This window comes from Gadus chalcogrammus, chromosome 2 (assembly GCF_026213295.1).
Source record: "Gadus chalcogrammus isolate NIFS_2021 chromosome 2, NIFS_Gcha_1.0, whole genome shotgun sequence".
NCBI lineage: Eukaryota > Metazoa > Chordata > Actinopteri > Gadiformes > Gadidae > Gadus > Gadus chalcogrammus.
The window spans coordinates 24,476,912-24,497,172 of record NC_079413.1 but is presented as its reverse complement, the minus strand read 5'-3'; the positions used below and the strand labels follow the sequence as shown (position 1 = coordinate 24,497,172).

The 20,261-nt window shown below is 47.3% G+C and overlaps 1 long non-coding RNA gene across 5 annotated transcripts; it reads left to right on the top strand.

The window, feature by feature from the left end:
* The first annotated feature begins 5,509 nt into the window (after positions 1-5,509).
* Positions 5,510-8,489, top strand: LOC130401823 (uncharacterized). 5 transcript variants are annotated; one of them, XR_008903886.1, is made up of 7 exons: positions 5,510-5,613; positions 6,489-6,585; positions 6,744-6,819; positions 6,915-6,993; positions 7,067-7,168; positions 7,643-7,722; positions 7,948-8,489. It is a non-coding gene; the product is annotated as an uncharacterized LOC130401823 (long non-coding RNA). The 5 variants fall into 5 exon arrangements; XR_008903887.1 differs by having other exon boundaries at positions 6,740-6,819; positions 7,100-7,168; XR_008903883.1 differs by having other exon boundaries at positions 6,740-6,819.
* Positions 8,490-20,261: the final 11,772 nt, after the last annotated feature.

The window sequence follows — 20,261 nt, the reverse complement described above, 5'->3', positions numbered from 1 at the left end:
TAGAATATTTACAGAACACGGCTAAAGGCTGTGTGCGCCTAGCCATTGCGATACATCTACTGTAAACAGAGCGCATGGTACCGTGGCTGCAAGCTGCTCAGGGCCACACCCCCACCCTCCTCCTTGAGGGTGTAGGCTGTAACTCTGCACCACGGCTGAATTTCGGGAACGTCTTTGAATACTGTGTTAGTTGCCCACTAATACCTATATTAAAGAATACATAAAATAGCATGTCATGGGACCTTTAAAACGTGCATAGCCCCCCACTCTGTAGGTCAACGGAGGCCGTCCTGCACCCCCTTCACAGAGACTCATGGCTCCAGTTTGGTCTATCCTGAGTGCTGCGCTTTTGACGTTGGCCGGTGTAGGCTACGTCAGAGTAGTTCCATCACCTAAATTGTCAATCGATTTGTGAGTCACTGGTCGGATATTTCAGAGTTTGCTTCTTTTTTAGTCCATGGTTTGCTTGCTTAACTGCCACCCTGTATATGTTTTTATCTCAGTAGTAATCTTTTTTTATTAATTTTATTCATAGGTGGTATCCATTTGATCAAATATTCTCTCAAAGCAGGGGAAACGCGTGTATTTGCTGTCTCCTTATTTCATCGTGTCCTTGAGAAGGAGATGGGACATCTGACATAATCTGTCAGATGTCTATTGAATGACAGTTGACCAAGACGATTCTATGTATGCTTCTTCTTGAATTGCTTCATGTTTTAGTCGGCAGATTGATTAGCTCACGTTGTTATGGCACTGAAAAAACCCTCAGCTGATCGAATAATGCCAGCGGTTATTTTTAAACTGAAAATTAGCAAAAAAATTTGCATCAGAACAACAAGATTTTTGGACATCAGAAGTTTTATAAAAATGTATGGGTCCCTGAAGGTGAGACAACATAGTTTAGTGCTCCCGAAATAGTGGTCTGTTTCTCATAGTATTCGACTAGTACATGTTGTACCTGTTGATTTTTTTGCATCAGAAGTTTTATAAAAATGTATGTTGATACAATTGATAAAATTGTATGGGTCCATGACAGTGAGGCGACATCATTTAGTGCTCCCGAAATAGTGGTATGTTTTTCATATTATTAATCTAGTACATGTTGTACCAATGTGTTTCAGTAACATCTTCAGGAAAATATGTTAATTTTTGAGTGAAACTTACACAAAGGAAATTTAATATACCTCAAATTTGTTATTCCAGCTCACATCCATTGATTATTCCTTCACAGACGGACCCAAGGTTTCATCCTGGATGGCAAATACTACCGTCATCCACCAGCCGGCGACGGAGAGCGCCCGTTGAACCCCAATCAGCGAGATGGGAGACACCTGGCTGGACAGCCAGGAAGACACTTTAAAAGGAGCACGAGGACTGACATTTGGGAGGAACGGGAGCGAGGAAGAAGGAAGCGCTCGGGTCCGCGAGCGACTCGAGGCCCATGGAGGCCCTAGAGACCGTGAGTATAATCTGTCTAACATGTATGCAATAATTGTAGAGTGCGGCTTAAACCTTGCTTAACGTGTGATTCGTACCTGGAACCCGGCTCATTGGGGGAGCTGTGTGTGTGTGTGTGTGTGTGTGTGTGTGTGTGTGTGTGTGTGTGTGTGTGTGTGTGTGTGTGTGTGTGTGTGTGTGTGTGTGTGTGCGTGTGTGTGTGTGTGTGTGTGTGTGTGTGTGTGTGTGTGTGTCCCTTTGAAAGCTTCCTTCTCACACACAGGCGCACACACGCGTGCATAGTAAGGTGAATTGAATGAAGACTTTTTTCGTTTTGAAGTATGAATCTAAATCAGACTCATCCCTTTAATTAAAATGAGGGAGGTCATTTAAGATCAAATACATAGCTGAAATAGCCTCTCATTGTTACAAATGCGACCAGAGGGTGCTGAACCTGCGTTGAGTTTCACTAATTAGCCCACCTGCCGCAGCTCGCCTATCTGATTTAATGGAGATGGTAGATGTGGGACAGTGCCCAAGTTTGGGGACCATGAGTAAACTGTTCCTTCCTTCTTTCAAAGGTCTATCATGGATATTTAACTGCAGTTCTGTGAGTATCCCAACTTAACCATGAAGATGAACTGCAAACTGTAAGTCATAAGTTTCTCATTACTCTTGGGCACATTGATGTATTTTGGCTTCCTGGTGAGTTAGCCTGTTTCCTGATAGTTGATCTGAGTATTAAGGATGTTTTATTGGTTCATGGGTTACTTAGGTGTTTGGTTTATGTTGGTTTTAATGATTTGTTAAAATGGTTACAGGCTCCAAGTTATTGTTGTAAGCTGGAGTAATGGGTTGGGTTCTGATATCATCAGTCTTCTTTCCAGCTACTCTCCTGAGCTCTGCATCTTTGTGTTGCTTTACTGATTAGGCTGTGGTCTGAGTGAGCGGAGGTGCATACTGGGATACAGAGCTGTCTGAAGTCTACAGGTCTGTAGACAAGCCCCCTCAGGGGAAACCGAGTGTTTGAGAAACCGTCGTGACGTCAGTGACATGGACTGGAATGTTCTTTAAAATGGACTCAGGGATTCAGAAGGAGAAACGCCAGGGGGAGATGAGGGGGCTCCTCATCTCAACGACCAAAACACAGCTTCAGTCTGACACAGAGAACCATGGAACACATTCAACAGTCTCCTCCAGGCATCGTGACTCCTCAGGAACAGTTTCATTTCCATGAAGGTCTTATTTGGGGCCATCCCCAGATGGATCCTGCTCCTCAAGAGCCACCCCCCTCCACTGGGTTGTCTTCTGAACAGATGACCTCCTTCCTGTCATCCGGCTGACTAAAGCTGTACTGTTTGCATTTGTGAAGGCCCCTCATTCAGGAAACCACTGGACTACAAAGACATGACTTCAGAGATGTTGAATCAACCTCGGACACATTTTGGAGACGCCAAGCATAATCCATCACCAATGTGGGACGCCACTGAAGAATGTTGTACATAAGTAAACGTCTCTGGAGACATTGGTTGTTCTGTTCTGGGTGCCCTGGCAGGAAAGCTGGGGGGGGGGATGATGGAATGTTAATTGGCATGAGGTTTTTACCCTGCATGATTGTTTGGCCTTTTATGGCACAGTGGTGTGTGTGTTTGGGTTTGACATGAGATGGATGATTTTTGAGCATCACTAGGGTTCGCGTGCGTGCGTGCGTGTGTGTCCGGCTTGCTTTGACAGTGATAATGTTCATACAAGGGTCTGTGTGATTGGCTTGGGATATTGGAATGGTCAAATAAATCATACCTGATGGACGGCCACACATTTACTTAAGGGCCTCCAGTAGACATGAAGAGCCCTGAGCAATGCTCCGGAGTGATATCCAACACACTGGGCAGGAAGGAGAGTATCCAAATCAAGTGTAAAAGGGGCGTGTTCAGATCAGTGACTTCAAACTAGGAATACACCAATCAGGATCAATGGAGGATGGACATCTAAAGGCATTCCACAAGGAGTCTGACGTTGGAAAGGGACCTAAATGGATATTCAAGATGACGTTCAGACCTGTAATGAGACGGCTCTTCCTACCTGGCTGGATTGATGGAGAGCCCTGTGGATCTTGTCTTGCTCTCAGTTGCACGTCTTCTCAGGATGAACTATTTGTTTCGGACAGGACTAGCTGAACGATTGTTTCCCTTAAATCAGAACCAATCCGGGAACTCCAGCTAGTGCGCTCTTCGAGCTGAAGTTGTGCTCTTCGAGCTGAAGTTGTGCTCTTCAGCTGAGGTGGTAAGGAAACCTTCACTGGGGAGGATGTTTCAAAGTGTTCCATGGTACTCTGATGAAGACCGTTGTTGTGTTCCACTGGCTGAGAGGAAGAACCCTTACATCTTCTTCTTGGCCTTTCTCCTCTGAGAATCCTGGCGCCATCTTGAAGGATATTCCAGCTCATGCAACTGATGTCACGACAGATTCTCAAACACTTGGTTTCTCCTGAGGAGCGTGTCTATAGAACTGAAGACTTCAGACGGCACTGTATCCCAGCATGCATCTCTGCTCACTCAGACCACACCCCCATGAGTACAATGCAACATTCTAGTGATGGAGATGTAGAGTTTTAAGTAACGAGGGAGGAGACAAAGGTTATTAGAACACAATGGAATGTCAAGTCTGTAAATCTTTAAACCATGAAGATGGTTGGATAGTTCAGGAATTGGGCTTCTTTTTATTATGGGCAGTCCTTTCACTCAGATGCCCGCTTCTCACTGGAGCTGTACATGTGTTGGCTGGCTGGCGTGATTTGGTGATGAGGCGGTCAGGGTGACGTTGCAGGGCTATGGTCGGCTCTCTGTGAGCTCAACGTTTAGATTTGCTCTGTATGGTTTGTACCCTGAATAATCTAGATAATTGTAAAATGTAGACACTGTTTTGTATTGAATGATTCCAGGATTTAATGTTTAAAGTTGTTGTGGGACGTACATGGTAGTTTGGTTCTTCGTACGGTTTTGAGTGATATAACTTATACACACTGGGTGCATAATAATGTAAAGTACACTGAATAGTAGTAATGACCGACAGCAACAAACAGATCTCCTCAAGGTAAGTCTGTTGGCTGTGTTTTAATGAAGACCATCGCTGGACTTCAGGATCTTCCTCCGTTCAGCTCAAGGTGAGGCGCTGGTTCTGTTTTTTCTTTGGTTGGTTCCGGCCGGAATGTTCGGATTCCAGTCGGACGGTTTGTGCTTCCCGCCGTGGAAGGTTCTGATTGCGGTCAATCGATTTAGTTCCAATGGTTAGCATAGAACGTTGTAGTCTTGACAACCATAAGAAACCACCTGGCTGTTAGTTGGACGGGAGTCCCCTGAGGGAATCTGGCGGAACGTTCTGGATTGTATTTGCGTAACCTCGAGTCGTTGCCAACAGAATTTTTTTTTTCAGTCGGTCTCCCTTGACGATTTATCATGGTTGCGCCGTACTTTTAACCACGATGACGTGACGGGACTCTCACTGCGTACAAAACAGCGTTCTACTTGCGGGCCCATTTTTGACATCAGTGAAGGCTGAAAATCATTTCAAGGTGGAAGATAATTTGACATTTCTTCAGAGGAACCCAGCACCTGATTCTGGTTGAGTATATTTGATTTAGTATCGATACTGCTTAGTGTTCTTTGTTACTTCAGCTTTTATACTTTCTAAATATCTGCTGTCATTAATTGCCACAGAAGTTAAACCCTACCCAATGGAATGACGTTAAACAACGACTTTGGTGCAGAGTTACCAACTGGATAATATCAAACATAAAATAAAGGCCATCCTTCCCACATGTTACAGTAGAAGATACTCTAGAACTGTACAAGGTTAAAAAGGTAACGTGTAGTTTGTCCCAAGGTGTCTGCCTTCTCACCCAGAGCAAGACCTCCACCTCCTCACCCAGAGCCAGACCTCCACCTCCTCACCCAGAGCCAGACCTCCACCTCCTCACCCAAAGCCAGACCTCCACCTCCTCACCCAGAGCCAGACCTCCACCTCCTCACCCAGAGCCAGACCTCCACCTCCTCACCCAGAGCCAGACCTCCACCTCCTCACCCAGAGCCAGACCTCCACCTCCTCACCCAGAGCCAGACCTTCACCTCCTCACCCGGAGCCAGACCTCCACCTCCTGTCAGAAGTCTTCCAGAACAGGTCAGTACTCTGGTGTGTGAGTAGTCTTCTTAGGTCAGTTTAAATGCATGGCTTGAACCACTTCTTTAAACTTGTGGACTGCTCTGTCTTCATTCCCAAGAACGGCATGCTCATGTCTGGTCTCAAGTCTTTTCTAGCCTTGAGTTATAAAATAATAGTTCAATTAATTATGTAACTCGGTTTCGGATGAGTCAATTAAGTTTATTTTTGGGCAAATGCTGATATAAACCTGCTGCTGTAGCTGAAATGAGAGGCTGGGGTCCGGAGGCTTGTGGTGCCAGGGTGGACCGGAGACTGAGATGATCACAGAAATGTGATTGCTACCGAGACCGCATAATAATTTGTTGCATTTGTATTTTAATTTAATTTTATCGCCTGCAAAGACATTTAATTTTGAATTTGGTGGAAGAATTAAGAATAATAAGATAGGATGCCAAAAATAAGATAGGAAACGGCCAACAGATTTTTCCTATCTTTGAGTCCCTAATTTAAATTAGGATGAGAAGTTAGGATTTTTTCTGCAATGAGGCCCCAGGGGCCTGCAGCACCGGACCAAAGGGGAACCATCACCAAGCTCTGAATCACTAAAATCCACGGTAGTTTAGGTCTGGTTTTGATCATCTTATGACTTTAAATCTGTGCCAAGCTGAGTTAATTCATACAGGGGTTATGCAAGAGACATATGAGCCATTAATGTTACTAGTGCTGCTACGACGGTAGTGGATGAATTGCTGAACGCGACAATCTGTAGACGTTGTCGAATTGGAAGTGTTTAAATTTGTCTTCAATTTTACAAGTGAACCTCCAATGCAGGAGGTGGGGTTTGTTGCGTCCCCAAGTGATTTACTGCTGAGACCAACTGTCTTTGTAACCAGACAAGGAACCCATGGCTGATGGAGGAGTTGTGCTGAAGGCCCTGCCTGGTGGAGGAGCTGGTGGAGGCCCTGCCTGGTGAAGGACGTCTGTCGTGGGGTAGATAGAGCTTGACTCTGAAGTGATCATCACACTCACTGCCACTTCTCGTAGGATACTGCTACCACAAACTACCGGCGTTTGTACCATATATACCAGACGACTACATCTATTTTACCACATGTTGAAGCAAAACTTCCGCTGTTTGTTCCAGACAGGACTCTGTCTGAGGAGAGCTGCTGGAGGAGCTGAGACGCTGGAGGACGACTAGGAATCGACCAACAAGGATTCCTCGTAAGTTTGTGTTTACTTACATGGTTGACTTAAAGGGCAAAATACAGCTGTTACTTTGACATGCGTTAACAACTACCGCTGTGTTTTCTTACTAGAACGTGTTTCTGGAGCGGAGGCGAGCTGGTAGGGGAGCCATGAATCTGGAGGATGACCATCACTCTATCAACAAGGATTGTAAGTTTGTATTAACCAAACAAACTGGAAATAAAGGGCTTAAAAATAAGACAAACTACATGTTTGTTACCAGACTTTAGGGCCAGACTTGCGCTGTTTGTTCCAGACCAGGACTCTGGCTGATGGAGGAGCCAAGACTCTGGAGGACGACATCACTCTACCAACCAAGATCCTCGTAAGTTTGCATAAAATAAACAGAGTGGACTTGTTGTTACGCAGGATTAGTTTGTCCAGTACAAGTTACGGCATACTATTGTGGTTGTTAACCAGACAAACTACAGCAGCTACTTTGTTACGCGCCATTAGAGCCCAATTACTCCTGTGTTTGTGACCTTACATTAGAGCCCAAATACTCCTCTTTGTTACCTGATATTAGGGACAAACTACTACTGTGTTTGTTACCTTAAATTAGAGACAAACTACTACTGTGTTGGTTACCTTACATTAGAGCCAAACTACTCCTGTGTTTATTACCTTACATTAGAGACAAACTACTACGGTTTGTTACCTTACATTAGAGCCCAACTACTACTGTGTTTGTTACCTGATATTAGGGACAAACTACTACTGTGTTTTTTACCTTACATTAGCGACAAACTACTCCTGTGTTTGTTACCTTACATTAGAGACAAATTACGTTTGTAACCAGACCAGGAATCGGGAGGACTGATGGAGAAGCCGTACATCTGGAAGGCAAATCCAGAGGACAACCAGGACTCTACCATCAAGGTTTCCTTATAAGTTTGCATTATCTGGACATGGTGGACTAGGTTGGGGGTTGGGGGTTCAACTCTCAACCAATGTTGCCGGGTTCAAGTCCTCAGAATACAGGGATGCGCCCTTGAGCAAGGCGCCCTAAAGCCTGCCTGCTCCTTAATGACTTGTCTTTGGTTCAGATAATGTTGCATCTTTTGAATATTGAACCTAATCAATGTCCTTGTTTTGTCCAGGCAGACACACCTGAGCTGAACCTCACCTGATCTTGTTTGGTCGGGGGTAGACACACCTGAGCTAAACCCGCCCTGATCCTGACATCCTGCTGGTCCCGTCTCCTCAGTTCATCTGCGCCTCGTCCTCCAGAAGACCTGCTGAGCTCAGCAGTCTGAGGCTGATGGATCAATGACCTCCAGTGGGAGTGATCTTCTTGACCCCACATGTAACCGTGTGTTTCCACACGCCTTTCCCTCATGTTTGTCACTAACCTCACTACTTCACTACTCTCTGCTGCTTCCTCTTTTCTTCCTTCTCTGTGGTTCGAAACTTTACACGGAAGGCGCGTCTTCCTGCCCTCAGAGGGTTCAGCGTTAGGGTTGAGAGTCAGGGTTTAGAGTCAGGGACAGAGCTGGTCAGGGAGGACTGCTTTTACACAAACCTCTTCACTTCCTTTCGGAATGGTGGTGACATTTTGAAAAGATTCATTTGGGAAAATGTTTTCCTCTGCTTTCCTTTACAAAATTGTATTCAATTTCTGTCAAGTGTTTTTGTTTAGATATTAAAATCCCACATTGACTTCTACATGTTTGGTGCGGTTCATTTAATTGTCCTTTTAACTTGGTTAATGTTAAGCTAAACTCCTGTAATACATTTAATATACATGATTGTTATTCAGTAATGTTCACATTATCCATTTTGTAAAAATATGAAACCTCCATCTTACTACTAAATTCAAGCCTATTCATGTATTTAACAACGTACATCCCCCTGCCTCGATTAGGCCCTGAACGTAGACCCTGAACCCAGACATCCTAATCACAGACCCTGTGTTTAATTAGCCCCGTATATCATTTCTGGGTAGAAATATTTATTAATTAAATATAGTACAGCGAAGTGGCTGTATTCCGTACTGCATCCCCACTGGAACCGCTAGGCCTACGGACACGTCAATAATAATAATTGATCCGTTTTTTTATAGCGCTTTTCTAAATACTCAGACGCTTTACAAATAAGAAAGGAATATACAGACACTCAAACAAAAGGGGAAAAAATAACACAACAATAGGCAACACTAAGAGGGTGGAAGCATCGTTGGTAACGAACGCCATGAAAACGCTCGCAGCTAACGAGGACTCCAGGGGCCTGTACTACGAAGCTCGATTAGAGGGTTAGCGAGGTATGTTGAGCTGAAAGCCTGGGTTAGCTGTACCACGAAAGTCGATCTCTTTAAGCGTCGCTGTATCACCATGGTGACTTGCGCTCGCAACCAGCTTTTCAGCTTAGTCTACCCGGAGATCGGCTATTTATATCGGCGTGCACAGCTTCCTAGACTCCGATAATGGCGTCACCATTTGTGGGTGTTCCCGTGGACCTCGGCGCACTTATCGTACAGGCGTCTCTCTGGAGACAGAGGGTTTTTCGGGACAGAACCGATCCCTTGGCATTGTCTGACGATATTCTTTGAGAGACACAGATTCTCATCAGAGGGTATTCGTTATTTGATCTTCCTTGTTGGACCATATGTAGTCAATGCTACACAAAGAAGCCGTGCACCTACTAGCCGCGTTTACATGGACACATCTGATCCGCATAGATTTCTATGCAGAATAGAAAATGATCATATATACGCCTCATTCGGAATACAATTATCTGTTCGGCATAGAATTCTATGTCGAATAGAAGAGGTGGTGTAGTCCGTTTTAATCGACATGTATACACTTATTCCGAACAGATTGGGGTTTAACTTAGAGCAGCTGCAGTAGTTCGCAATCGGTCCACTGAGCTCCGTTGGTACTTTTATGCACACCGAACTTTACCGCTGTCAAGGAAAGTGGATTTAGTGCCTGATTCACGTCCGGTAAGCGTGTCCAGTTGCTAAGGGACGGGACATGGGTGTTTATTAATGACGTGTTCGCGTATCGTAGTGTCCGCGAGCGTCCGAGATAACTGTAAATGAGTAGGCTACTACTAGAATTTGTGCAGGCTGAACGTTAAAATACTTCTTAACTGTAGAGACCACTCTCTCCCACCAGTCTTGGCTGCGGACTCGCATTCAAATTCCTCTTGTTTGCGGCGGAGGTGGGGGTAAATATAAAGATCGGACGTAGCTGTCCTCCTCCTTAATTGAAGGAGCAGGCAGAGAAAAGCTCTCTCCTGCTGGGCTTTCATTAAAATCAAATTCACAATGCCAAATAGTGATAAGACGTCCATTATGTCGCCGCCGGTCCAGAGATGTGTCAGGTGTGCGCGAGAGACATGACAGACACTTTTGTTACTGCCATAGGGATCACATTTTAGGAACAGATCTATTGCGGATCAGATGTGCCATGTAAACGCGGCTAGTGTTGCGCAGTGTCTGTGTTTCAAGTTTGAAGGTGGCCCCGCACGTTCAACGTACATTAACCTATAGTCAAGTGCCGTGTTGTCCATTATCCCTTATATAACCGCTATGTCAGTGACACAATTAGGCCTAGGCATTTTTTATTCTACAAATTCATATTATAGCTGTGAGAATTGTTAAGAAAAATCACCTCCATAGTTGGAAAAATAAATCATAGGCTAGATTCACCTGAAATTATTCAAATGGATGCTTACAACCTACCACAGTGAATAATATTTTTATATTTATTTTTGACTTGGCCCCATGTTCGTAGGAGCAAACATGGGGGCCCACATATATGGGGGTAAAGGGATGATGATACATAATATTTTTTTGACAATATGCAGAATCTTTTCACTTACGCATTAACACGGTCGGCTATTTTTTGCCAGCACGCCCCCCTAGCCATATTATGGGTAACCGTGTTCCCCTTGGCTGTGATTTGAACTTTGAATTCCTCGTAGGAGTTCATAATCATACATTGCTCGCCTTGGATGAAATACACCGCTCTCGCGCAATTTATTTTGCATAAGGGTGAGTCAAATGACACGAGAAACGCCCATTTTATGTGAACGCGCATTGAACCTAAAGCGGAAAACCTGGTTCAACTAATTGAATCTAAAGTGAGCGTTGTGGTACCATTTAACTCTGATTGCGAGTTGCGGCTCTGTCGAGCCAGGTTTTCCCAAGAAAGCCTGGGTATGTTCAGCATGGTTCGTGGTATACCCCCAGGTGTACTCGTAGGATGCTAAAAGCATCGTAAGTCTACTATAGCCTCAGTGGCGCCACCAGTGGACATTTCGTGTATTGGATGCGTTTTATTAAAACACATCCAATTCCACGGAATGCCCAGCTGGCGCCATTTCGCAACCAAAAACAGTTGTTACTATCGATATATTACTCATAGACCTACTATTAGATTGAAACAGCAAAATACATGCACAGCCGAAATGTACCGATCAAACGCCACGTCACAAGGCATCAGTGGCGGTTTTAGGCACGGGCGAACCGGGCAGCCGCCCGGGGCGGCATATTTGTGGGGGGCGGCAAATCATATGGGGGGCGCCACGAGCAGTATAAAAAAGAATGCGCTGCGTAGCGGTCATCAATGAAGTACGACATAACATTGTGTGGGGAATAGGTATTTCGGCGCCCCCTCTGGCTGCAGGCGCACACCTGCTCGTATCGACGGAATGAAACCCTCACTGAAGTCCGTAGGTCCACGATACAAGATTTCATGGTGGAGAGTATTTTTGAGAGGTCTTCTGTGGTTATAGGTGAGAAGATGGAAAGCCGGTGGTCAGGGGTCGAAGGAAGTGGAGGTTCTGAGTCAAGGCTTGTGGCAGAGGAGGTGGCAAGCTGGTTGTGGATGATTTCTATCTTGGAGTGGAAAAATTATAGGAAGTTATTGCATTTCTCCGGGGTGAATGAGGATGAGATGTTATCCTGGTGTTAGAGTAGTTTATTTATGGTGGAAAAAAGAGTGAGTGGATTGGAGGATCCAGAATGAATGATGCCAGAATAGTAGACCGAACAGGCTTTGTTGAGTGCTGATTTGTAGAGGTGCATGTGCTCTATGTAGGCGAGGGCGTGTACTGTGAGACCGGTTTTTTGTTTAGTCGTTCTAGTTCTCTAAGTTGTTTTTTGAGTTTGTGAAGTTCCGGGGTGAACCAGGGGGCTGAGTGAGTGAAAGTGACGGTTTAAGTTTTCAGGGGGGCCAGTTTGATGAAGGAGGTAGACAGTGTGTTGTTGTAGACATTGACGAGTGTTTGATGTGAACCTGGAGAGAGAAACTGGACAGATGGATTTAAGTTTAATGTCAATAACAAGTGTGATGGCAGGCGGCAGTGGCGGCGCCAGAGATTTTTTTCTGGTGGTGCTATGGGGGTGCTCGGCGTTTTACTGAGGGTGCTATGAAATTAGGGTGATAGCATATGAGTCGCATTTTTCTCTACTACAACACCTCCCCACCATATCGTCACATATGTTTACACGTTTGCTCTCTAACAGGTCTTTGGGGTAGGCCTACATAAAAAGCGCCATTCAAATCGATCGTAGTATTATTGTCATTAGGCTACTTCTGACGGACGCGCACAAAGCCGCGTTCATCTCCGACGGTCAAAATGGATGCAGCATGTTATAGATAACGTAATCCCAAATACTTCACTTACTTCAGTGTGTGGATTAAAGTTTGCGCCAGATGACTACCAGGTCACCACTACCATGAGCGACAAATTAAACTAAACATACCAAGTTCAATACACTTCTAACTAAAGACGGCAGTTAGAATGTCAGATAGAATTAACTTAAACAGGCAAAGAGTCAGAAATGCTTTCAAAAAGAGCCGATCCATTTTCGTGATTTTGTGAACGCTTGACTTAAAATTGACCGATCGCCAGGATTACTGTTACTAGCCTACTAGCCTACTCATTGAACAATCACGTTCACGCACGCAACGTTTCTGTGTCGTGCTACGTGAACAATCTGTTTATTTCAATCTGTTATTTCTTTTGTGATTAAAATATTATTATCACACAATACATTTTATTAAGAACTCAGAATGAAATTAAATAACATAAATAAACCATTATTTTCTTGGGGGTGCTATGGGGGTGCTATGGCCAATCTAGGGGGTGCTCTAGCACCCCCTAGCCCCCCCCTGGCGCCGCCACTGGCAGGCGGTCAGAGATGGAGAGGTCGGTGCTGGAGACATTGTGGAAGTGGAGGCCAGTGGAGCAAACCAGGTCTAGGATGTGCCCATGGTTGTGGGTGGGAAAGTTGATGTGTTGGGTGAAGTTAAAGCAGTTGAGTAGGTCCAGGAAGTCCATAGCATTTTTACATTCCGGGGAATCAATGTGGAGGTTGAAATCACAGAGGAGTAAAACAGATCGCGAGATTGAAGATAGTGTAGTGAGGAATTCAGAGAGATCTGTAGGAATGATTGGTTGGGTTTGGGGGGGCGGTAGATGATTGAAATTATGAGTGGTTTGGGGCCGGGTAGTTTGAAAGCCAGGTGTTTAAATGATGGGGCAGCAGGGATGGAGAGTGGGTGGGGATGGAGGTCTTGATGGTAAACAGCAGCAATACCCCCTCCTCTGCCCTCAGAGCGTGGGTTGTCCAGGTAAGAATATCCAACAGGGGTAGTTTGGTTGAGTGCAAAGTAGTCCAGGGGTTTTTGCCAAGTTTCATTTAGACAGAGGAGGTCAAGTTGCTTGTCAGTGATAAATTGAAAGAATGAGGCTTTTATTGTTGAGGGATCTTGTGTTGAAGGCGAGTTTTAGGTACTTTTATTTTGAAATTGATTGAGCGGAAGTAGGGATTGAGTGGAGGCTGAAAGGTTTCATGCTGGAGTCATTCTGATAACGTGTGTTGTTGTGATGACGCGAGGAGTAAGTGTGGGAGCCGGTGTGTGAACTACGATCAGACCACAGCGATGGAATACTGCTTATGGAAGTGGAACTGTACATACATTTACGGTGGGAGCCTCGGTGAATGTAATGGGGACGGAGAAGAAGTCGAGAATTCTTTAAGTGTGGTGATGAGTTCAGTGGAAGGAGGCATTTGGGGTAAAAGCTGGCGGAGCTGCATGGTTGAGTAGCGAATTGCCATGGCCGAGGCTGTGAAGAAGCAAACGCTGCTGGAGGTGTATGGTGGCTGTAACAGACGAAGAGGCAGACAGTTGAACAGGCTCATCAACCACAGCATGGTAGATGGAGAGACTAGCCCGCTTGGGTATCGGTCCCAGCCAGCCAGGGGCTAACAGCACAGAGACAGGTGGAATACTGCCTGGATCTCTACCCTCAACTGAGCGGCAATGAAAGACGTCCGCCAGATGGGAGCTGGGTTGGCTCGAAAGGAAGGCAGCGGTCCGGCCAGAGCGAGGGCCAACGCAACCCTTCCTGTACAGGTCGAAGCCCGCCCGGGTTTACCTTCGACCAGGTTACAGCGATGGATCCTGTAGCCGAAGTCCAATTGCAGAGACGGCTGGTCAAAAAGTAGGTAGCTAGCTTGTTAAAAATAGGAAAGCAGCACCAACGAACTTAAAAAAAAATGTTAAAAATAATGTTCAGAGCGAGACGCGGCAGCCAAACGCGCCAGTGTTTGGTGAGCAGCGGTGGCCAAAACCCGGTGAGCAGCAGCGGTCAAAACGCACCAGGGTCCACCAACTGTCAAGCAACTGTACGACTCCACACATAACACACGTACAAAAGAAAACTGGCGCACCTACAATAGGGAAAAGTGAACTGGTAAACTTAGCTAAACTACTATAGACAAAAAATTAACAAAATGTTCAATGCATTCGTGAAAAATATAAAAAATACTGAATAAAAACAAGCCAGACAGAGCGTCCCCGGTACTAAGCAGACCACGTTATCACCGTCCGGCTGGTTCAAGACGTGCATCATTAGAATAGGCCTATATGAATGGTAAAAAATATTATGATTAGAATGATTCATACAATATTATTCACAAGTAATAATCAACCCCTACACATCAATATTATAACCCATTAATACGGTACTTGCGATTAGAAAATAGATGAGGCATCGATGCAGACTTTAATTTCTTCTTTGCCACTGATTAGCTATTGATACCATAGATAGACTGTGTAATATTACAATACCCTGTGAATTGCATAGGGGTTGCATAGGGGTCATGCAGCTCATGAATATTCATGAGCAAATGCAAACTGATTGGTTAGAATTGTCTGATTAGAAGTGTCCTGAGACACGGCTGTGAACCAGCAACTTTCAAAAATAGAAGAGGCAAGTATTGTAAACGAAGTGCCGGTTTGGGGACGGTTCCGTGCCGTGCCGTTGGGGACGGTTCCGTGCCGTGCCGTTGGGGACGGTTCCGTGCCGTGCCGTTGGGGACGGTTCCGTGCCGTGCCGTTGAGGACGGTTCCGTGCCGTGCCGGTGCCGTATCCAGTGGAATAGCCTAAATTTACTTTAATGGTTCCTATTATTTTCGGCGACCGGTTCGCTTCCCTGCCGCTTCTGGTGGAAATTGGCCTTCACTCTCACACAGACACACACACACACACACACACACACACACACACACACACACACACACACACACACACACACACACACACACACACACACAGCCTCACTCTCTCAGAAACGCGCACACACACACACACACACAGACACACACACACACACACACACACACACACACACACACACACACACACACACACAGCCTCACTCTCTCAGAAACGCGCACACACACACACACACACACACACACACACACACACACACACACACACACACACACACACACACACACACACACACACACACACACACACCCTCAGAAGTCTCCATCAGGCCCTCCAAGGACACTGAAACTCCTCTTCTCACCATGTTTCCAAGGCAACATTATTATGAGCTTCCAGACGCTACGCTCCAGAGCATCCCGACGTTTAGAGAATGATCCACAAGCAAGATCACATTGTGTGTGTGTGTGTGTGTGTGTGTGTGTGTGTGTGTGTGTGTGTGTGTGTGTGTGTGTGTGTGTGTGTGTGTGTGTGTGTGTGTGTGTGTGTGTGTGGGAGGGGCTATGTGTTGGCGTAACAGATACAGAGACAAAGAGAATGAAAATAGATTAGTGTTCCCAGCACAACTCTGCCAATGCAGGAATTTAAAGCAGGTTAAGGTTGGAGCTGTTTCACATCGCTGTGGTACCAGGTACAACACGCAAACACAAACGTGATCCTTATAATTCTCTGAAAACATGTTCTATTACATTAAATCTACCATGAACTTAGAATGCACATCCAAACAAAATAATGATGCTAAAAGACACCGCATGGACACCGGCCAGTTAAACATCTCCAGGCAACGTCTCACTCATAAGTGGAAATAGTGGGATTCTGGTTCCCCGGTCAGGGTTCACCCCCCAGTCACCCACCAGTCAGTCACCAGTCAGCCACCTGTCACCCCCCAGTCAACCCCCTGTCACCCCCCAGTCACCCCCCAGTCAGCCCCCAGTCAGCCAACAGTCAGCCCCCAGTCAGCCACCATCGATGATACTGCACCTGGGACCTAAAGCGAAGACCTGGCTGGCAGAAATGCTGAACTCATGCATGGCACAGAAAACCATCCCACCTGTATGGAGAAAGGCCAAGACTGTCCCTAACCCTAACCCTGTATGGAGAAAGGCCAAGACTGTCCCTAACCCTAACCCTAACCCTAACCCTGTATGGAGAAAGGCCAAGACTGTCGCAATTCCCAAACCTGTAAAGGACCGGTCTTCCCCAAAGAGCTACAGACCCCTTTCCCTCCTCTGCATCACCTACGAGCTCTATGAGAGGCTAATGCTCCAACACCTTATGCCACTTTTAGACACCAAGCTTACTCAAGATCAAGCTGGCTCCGCCCTGCCCGCTCCTGTGCTGGGCAGCTACTGAATCTCCCCCAACACATTGAGGACCGGAGCAGCTTCCATAGACCTCACCCAACACATTGAGGACCAGAGTAGCTTTCATAGACCTCACCCTACACATTGAGGACCGGAGCAGCTTTCATAGACCTCACCCAACACATTGAGGACCGGAGCGGCTTTCATAGACCTCACCCAACACATTGAGGACCGGAGCGGCTTCCATAGACCTCACCCAACACATTGAGGACCAGAGTAGCTTTCATAGACCTCACCCTACACATTGAGGACCGGAGCGGCTTTCATAGACCTCACCCAACACATTGAGGACCGGAGCGGCTTTCATGGACCTCACCCGACACATTGAGGACCGGAGCAGCTTTCATAGACCTCACCCAACACATTGAGGACCAGAGTAGCTTTCATAGACCTCACCCAACACATTGAGGACCAGAGTAGCTTTCATAGACCTCACCCAACACAGGTCACACTCCTACTGGAGTGTGACCATTCCCCTCAGTGACCCCAGGACCTGGCTGAACCCACCCCATCAGCTGTGACCTGTGACCCCAGGACCTGGCAGAACCCACCCCATCAGCTGTGACCTGTGACCCCAGGACCTGGCTGAACCCACCCCATCAGCTGTGACCTGTGACCCCAGGACCTGGCAGAACCCACCCCATCAGCTGTGACCTGTGACCCCAGGACCTGGCAGAACCCACCCCATCAGCTGTGACCTGTGACCCCAGGACCTGGCTGAACCCACCCCATCAGCTGTGACCTGTGACCCCAGGACCTGGCTGAACCCAGCCCATCAGCTGTGACCTGTGACCCCAGGACCTGGCTGAACCCAGCCCATCAGCTGTGACCTGTGACCCCAGGACCTGGCTGAACCCACCCCATCAGCTGTGACCTGTGAACCCAGGACCTGGCTGAACCCACCCCATCAGCTGTGACCTGTGACCCCAGGACCTGGCTGAACCCACCCCATCAGCTGTGACCTGTGACCCCAGGACCTGGCTGAACCCACCCCATCAGCTGTGACCTGTGACAGACACTGGCAGAACCCACCCCATCAGCTGTGACCTGTGACCCCAGGACCTGGCTGAACCCACCCCATCAGCTGTGACCTGTGACCCCAGGACCTGGCTGAACCCACCCCATCAGCTGTGACCTGTGACCCCAGGACCTGGCTGAACCCAGCCCATCAGCTGTGACCTGTGACAGACACTGGCAGAACCCACCCCATCAGCTGTGACCTGTGACCCCAGGACCTGGCTGAACCCAGCCCATCAGCTGTGACCTGTGACAGACACTGGCAGAACCCACCCCATCAGCTGTGACCTGTGACCCCAGGACCTGGCTGAACCCAGCCCATCAGCTGTGACCTGTGACCCCAGGACCTGGCTGAACCCAGCCCATCAGCTGTGACCTGTGACAGACACTGGCAGAACCCACCCCATCAGCTGTGACCTGTGACCCCAGGACCTGGCTGAACCCACCCCATCAGCTGTGACCTGTGACCCCAGGACCTGGCTGAACCCAGCCCATCAGCTGTGACCTGTGACAGACACTGGCAGAACGACATCTGAGATTGCAACGGACTCGAAGAAGAAGACCCACCAGTAACACTCACCAGTCACCCTCCAGTCACCAACCAGTCCCTCACCAGTCACACACCAGTCAGCCACCAGTCACAACCAGTCACCCCCAGTAACCTACCAGTAACCTACCAGTCCCTCACCAGTCACCCACCAGTCAGCCACCAGTTACAACCAGTTACTCACCAGCCACCCTCCAGTAACCCACCAGTAACCTACCAGTCACGCACCAGTCAGCCAACAGTCACCACCAGTCAGCCACCAGTCAGCAACCAGTCACCCCCAGTAACCCACCATTAACCCCCCAGTAAGCTACCAGTAACCAACCAGTCGACCCCCAGTCACCCACCAGTCCCCCACCTGAGCTCCACTCAGATTATACCACGCTGGTTGAGATAATGCCGGTCCTGCCAGCATCATGGACCACACACACACACACACACACACACACACACACACACACACACACACACACACACACACACACACAGAGAGAGAGCACAGGAGTGTGTGACTCTGCTCCCTCTGTGAATTCCACTGCAGGGGTTACGCCATCTTGTTCAATTTGTGAAACACGATTTCATTTCGCTCAAGAAGGGCTGGGGAGAAACGTGCTCTGTGTGAGAGCGTGTGTTGGTGAGTGTGTGTCAGTGTGTATGGGGGGGGGGGGGGGAGAGCTACAAAGAGAGGGTGTGAGCAATAAAGAGAGTAAGAATCAGTGTGTGGGGGAAATGTTCTGTTAGTGACTGTGGGCTTAAAGCTCATTGAAAGTCAGGTTGCTGATCGACTGGAACAAATGGTACTGACTCCAGGTCTGACTCCAGGTCTGACTCCAGGTCTGACTCCAGGTCTGACTCCAGATCTGACTCTAGGTCTTCCTGCACCTGCATCAGACTGATGTTGCAGAAACGCTTGAATACTGCTGTAGAGGCTGTACTGTAGAGGCTGTACGGTAGAGGCTGTACTGTAGAGGCTGTACTGTAGAGGCTGTAGAGGCTGTACTGTAGAGGCTGTACTGTAGAGGCTGTACTGTAGAGGCTGTACGGTAGAGGCTGTACTGTAGAGGCTGTACTGTAGAGGCCGTACTGTAGAGGCTGTACTGTAGAGGCTGTAGAGGCTGTACTGTAGAGGCTGTAGAGGCTGTACTGTAGAGGCTGTACTGTAGAGGCTGTACTGTAGAGGCTGTACTGTAGAGGCTGTACTGTAGAGGCTGTACGGTAGAGGCTGTACTGTAGAGGCTGTACTGTAGAGGCCGTACTGTAGAGGCTGTACTGTAGAGGCTGTAGAGGCTGTACTGTAGAGGCTGTACTGTAGAGGCTGTACTGTAGAGGCTGTACTGTAGAGGCTGTACTGTAGAGGCTGTACGGTAGAGGCTGTACTGTAGAGGCTGTAGAGGCTGTACTGTAGAGGCTGTACTGTAGAGGCTGTAGAGGCTGTACTGTAGAGGCCGTACTGTAGAGGCTGTACTGTAGAGGCCGTACTGTAGAGGCTGTACTGTAGAGGCTGTACTGTGGGCCTGGAGAGTGTGTCTGTGTATTTAACGGCTCTACATTGATCGAAATCAATCCACTCAGAGAATGTGTGTGTGTGTGTGTGTGTGTGTGTGTGTGTGTGTGTGTGTGTGTGTGTGTGTGTGTGTGTGTGTGTGTGTGTGTGTGTGTGTGTGTGTGTGTGTGTGTGTGTGTGTGTGGTGTATATTGTTTGTATAGTCTAAATTTGACCTCACACTACTGTCTATCCCTGATGCTACCACCATGACCTCACACTACTGTCTATCCCTGATGCCTCACCATGACCTCACACTACTGTCTATCCCTGATGCTACCACCATGACCTCACACTACTGTCTATCCCTGATGCCTCACCATGACCTCACACTACTGTCTATCCCTGATGCCTCACCATGACCTCACACTACTGTCTATCCCTGATGCTACAAACATGACCTCACACTACTGTC